Source organism: Miscanthus floridulus, chromosome 12 (assembly GCF_019320115.1).
Source record: "Miscanthus floridulus cultivar M001 chromosome 12, ASM1932011v1, whole genome shotgun sequence".
Lineage (NCBI taxonomy): Eukaryota > Viridiplantae > Streptophyta > Magnoliopsida > Poales > Poaceae > Miscanthus > Miscanthus floridulus.
Genome location: NC_089591.1, coordinates 57,758,818 through 57,763,598, shown reverse-complemented (window position 1 = coordinate 57,763,598; position 4,781 = coordinate 57,758,818). Strand labels below are relative to the sequence as shown.

The following is a 4,781-nucleotide window of genomic DNA, read 5'->3' as shown; positions in this document are numbered from 1 at the left end:
GACCCTAGCACACTACGAAGATACGTCAAAAATAGTTAGGCCATCCAGCAGGATGACCATGCAAACCTGACACATGTTCTTCACATGAAAAGCTTGCTAACATCTCCCAAAAAAACCATCGGAAAGGTCACGACAAGGTTATTCTAGAGCCAGCAAGGCCACTTAGAAAACCAAAGAACCTCGTCAAGGGAGATACTAGACATGATGAGGTCGTGAGAGTAAAAGGTAAGAGAAGAAGATAATAGATTGATTTTTGGTTGTTTAGGCATGATCCGTTCGGATCCTTGATGAATTAAAATATATTTAATAGACTAGGCTATATGGCTTGGAATTTAACATTTCATAAATTTTCAAATTTCACATATAAGACTATCTCAAATTTTGATTGGATGTAGGATAAAAATTTATTCTCTGGATTATCGTGCTATATTTTTACTCTATAACTTATAGCACGTGGCCCGCTCCCCTATAGCAAAAATACAACATATGTATCTCCCTTATATGACCATATAAATATATTACACGTACAATCATATTAGCTTAATTGATATATGCCTCAAATATGATTATTAGAGTCTTTCAATTTCAAAGATCTAAATGGAAACTAAGAAAAATCGGCATGAATCGTAAAAGAAAAAAACAAGCGATTAAAGCATATTCTTCTTTTCGTATGAAATCAGCAGCATCTGGCTACAAGAGTCAAAGAAAAAGAAATCTCAATTCCTTCGTTCCAAACGTGTGCTTCAGCTTCCTTTTCTTTGTTTCTTGATGATTCCTATGATTTTTCGCCCAGGAAAAATATCCGTTCCTCCCGCGCCGTCCCTCCCCAAAGCCGCGCTTCCTTCCTGCAGCCCCTCCCAAGTAAATCTCTCTCTACCTCCCAAAATTCCCTATTCCGCTCCCAGAGGAGGTGCCAGGTTGTTTGCTCCTCCGGGTCCACGACCGCTGCATTTCTCCATCGGGGCCCTGGCCGCCGCCGCTCGCGCTCGAGTTCATGGCCATCGGCGTTGCAGTCCACAACAGCTCGCCATCTCTGTCCTTAAACTGTTGCTCATGCCCGCCTCTGCCCCTATCCAAGGCGCCCGCCGCTGCCATTCCAATCCAATGTGGCAGCGACTAATTCGCCCCCAATTTCACCAAATCAATCATGTCTATGCCACAAGTGTTCAATCCCCCTTACCTGTGCCCTTTTCTGGCGGATTAGATGCGTAGCAGAAGGAGCTGCGGATGCCTGACCTGGGAGAGAGGGGGAGCGACTAGGGGCCACATCAAGCAAGAGGGAAGCAGCTATGCTCCAAACCCATCGTGCTGGCCCCTGTGACAGGCCAAAGCCAGGGCATCGTGATGTTCAGGTTTTGTTTTTCAGAGATTAAACCTTTTTTATTAATTTGGTAAACATGCTTCGGTGCGTGGGCTCACACCCCTGGAGTCTGCTCGCTGCTGGGCAAGCTGTTCCCTCTCCATGGAGTCTGTCTCCAGTTTGTTTAATTATCTAGTGACCGGGGAATTGTGGGATTTAGTGAATTTAATGTAACAAGTGTGGTACTGTTCCTTGATGCTACAGGTTTTTGGTTGCACAAATTGTGTGTTTTTCTGTTACCATGCATGTTATTTATGAGTGAATCAAAGGAGGACATTATCGATGGCTTCTGAAACTTTTGTTTATCAGGATTAGCGGTCTTACTTTATACTTGTTAATATTCCTGTGGTTCTGTTTACCTTTGTGCAGTAATTGCATCAAAACATGGCATGATATTTTTTAATTATTTCTTGCATGGTGAGTTGTTATAACTCTGAGATTATGTAATCATTGTGGTATGCTCGCTATTTAAGAACTTGATTGGTCTACTGAATTTGTTATAGCTCCACTGACAGTTATTTATGCTTACCCGTTCACAATTTTTTTAAGGTTTACAAAATTGTTGGGCTGCTCGTCATGTAGTAAGTTTCAACTGCTTCCAGGTATCAACTATAAATTCCCCTATTATGGTTTGAGATAACAATCAATATGATTGTTAATGAGATCCAGTGGTAGCATTCCTGGCACTGCATAACATTCATTGAGATTATTAAAATGACATTCAGTTATCTTACTTTAAGGTTAGGCAACCTAGATTTTGTAAGCAGAGTTGCTTACTTACTAAATAAAATTATACAGTGCTTGTACATACTGGTTTTGCTTCATACAGGCTTTCTTATTGTTGATTCGTGCCCTGTAGGAAGGAGGCACCTGTAGATCACAAAAGAGCAAGGCAACGTTTCTTGAAGGAACCTGTGTAGATCCTGTTTCTCCTTCGTTTTCATGCCCTCGCCTGGTAAGGAAGATGAGGTGGAGTTCTTGATTTTTTTTCTGATCCCCATCATGTGATTGGTGCTCATGGTTCTCTTTTATCCTTAATTTCAGATCTGTGATCTCCTCCTTTAATCATTTTTTGGCAGATTTGTTTCAGATTTCTTTGAAGCCCTCTGGGATCAGTCTACAATAACAGCTCGGCCTACGATTAAAGGTAATTGCATCGAACTCTGTAGAGAGCAGCTGTAGCACATGAGATGTTTTTTTTGTCTGTGTGTGGCATTTGGAATAAATTTGTGCAGAATACTCACCATGCTTATGATAATTTGCATTAGTAGAATTCAAATCTGTGAGCCGGTGGTCATGCAGTGTGGCAGGAGAAGAATTAATCGATGATATCTGATTATACCAGATTACTAATCGCCTGTTAGGCTGCCAGTTCTGATCCTTTTCTAAATTTTGATGCTGTGATTCTTTAGCATTAGTAGAATTCAGATAAAATTCATTGAGAATTACAGAGTCAGTTTCTTGCCCACTCCAAACAACTGAACATTTTGACAAAAAAAAATGCAGCATTAGATTTTGCCGATTTTTGTTCTTGTATGCATTATAGGCATATCACTGCCGTTGCCTTGGCATAGAATTACTCTGTGTGTCCACTGCGCTGTGTTCACAGTTCACACCATGTATAAACTGTCCAAACTCTCAAGCCTTGTGTTCATGCCAGTGTATTGTAACACAGACATATTAGTGCAGCTAGTGGCATTTAGATGTCGGTTTCAGATGAGTTCCTGTCCTACTAATGTTCCCAACGCCTGTCCTCAGAAAAATAAAACGTTCCCAATGCCATATGGTTCATGTCCTTAATATTTTCTTGGTCTCTCGGTCTTTTATGTGGTCTCTGAACATTTCCTTCTTTTATTTAGTCTGATCAATAACTGGAGTAATTTTGACTCTGAACATTCCTTTCTAATTGTGTATTCAGACTTATCACTGCTGTTGCCTTGGCATAGAACTACTCTGTGTCCATTTTGTTTTTTGCTAGTACTATGTAAGTTGTCTAATACCGTTTTGATCTACTATATACTAGTATGTAATAAAGTTTCTAATCCAAATACTGATGTTTCCCAGGTTTTCTAGGAAACAAATCTTGTCCAATCTTTAAAAGGGACCATCTGGCTCTATTTTCAGCATCTGTGTCTGAATCAGAATGTAGCACAAGCTAATGCCTTCGTGGAGCTAGATCTTTCTGATCAGATAGTGTGGCTGGAAAGTTCCATTTGCAATCACTTTTGGAGAGGTGGCATCTTTGAGAGATGATTTGTGAGAGTAGCATCTTTGAGAGGTGATCTTTGAGAGTAAACTTGTGGACTTTATTTGTTTCAACAAATAGGATGATGGATGAGCATTTTTAAACATTGCATTGGAGCCAATTAGGATGATGGATGTGCCCTTTTAAACATTGAACTAGAGCTGTTTACGTAGCTGTTTATGATATGCTAAATAGCTTCTAAGATGGATACATTACTTCTGCTGTACAAATAGTGATGTCTCCATTTGTATGTGGTATGGACTCCGCTTGCTGTGTGCACATGCTGAATGCCTACATAAAAGACTGCTATCAGCCATAGATGGTGAGCACTTATGGAGGTAGTTAGGCAGTTAGCTATGTGGCTCGGATAGTGTTTCTATGCATAACCAATACTCAGTGAGAACTCTAGCCAACCTACTGGTTTACTCCAGAAGGTTGATAGCTCCGACAACGACACTTCTATTCTTTGCCACTAAGTCACGTTTCACTATATGCCTAATCTTGATAATGATAAGGATACAAGAGATGACTATTTAATTAATTTTCTTACCTAAAAGATAATGATAAGAATAAAAAAATAGGGTTAATCTTATGTCTTCTTACCTAAAAGGATAAACTGTGTTCCATGAACCCTTATTATTTTCTTCTCTTGTAGGTTCAGAGTTTGGGGGTTCAATGCTCGCAAGTCGCAACCAGCTTGATCAATTGCACAAGAAAGCTTCCATTTGATCAGAAGGTTATCACAGCATTTTTGGCAAAAAAAAAAAACCAAATCTTTGTTGGTTGTGATCATTCTTTACACTGTTGTGATGCCTTGTATATCTTCTTTTCGTTCATAGAAAAGTCATCCCGACTTATTGTGTTCTGCGAGAAGCTTTGTTGCACTACATTTTTAACACGTCTTTATTCACATTGTATTTTCCATATGCTGCTCAGCTCCTTTTAATAGACTAATTTTATCGATCCACCCTTCCATAGAGTTCTTCGAAATTTCGAATAGGCATTGCCCATGACAAGATGGTGCTTTCAAACAGAGAGAAATCTAAGACAATATACGGTGTCTTATTTCCTACATGTTTGCCTGTGTTGTTGTGATTAGTGCTTCCTTGACTTGGGTCGTATGCAAGCGCAGAAATTACAGAGACCCACGTGAATACATAAGTTTAGATACAAGCT

General features: G+C 39.7%; 1 long non-coding RNA gene across 4 annotated transcripts; it reads left to right on the top strand.

The window, feature by feature from the left end:
• Positions 1–752: 752 nt before the first annotated feature.
• On the top strand, positions 753–4,556 carry LOC136496527 (uncharacterized). 4 transcript variants are annotated; one of them, XR_010769074.1, is made up of 4 exons: positions 753–2,315; positions 2,440–2,507; positions 3,425–3,638; positions 4,261–4,556. It is a non-coding gene; the product is annotated as an uncharacterized lncRNA (long non-coding RNA). The 4 variants fall into 4 exon arrangements; XR_010769075.1 differs by lacking the exon at positions 4,261–4,556 and adding an exon at positions 3,279–3,344 and having other exon boundaries at positions 3,425–4,241; XR_010769076.1 differs by lacking the exon at positions 4,261–4,556 and having other exon boundaries at positions 754–1,962; positions 2,220–2,315; positions 3,425–4,239.
• The last annotated feature ends 225 nt before the right edge of the window (positions 4,557–4,781 follow it).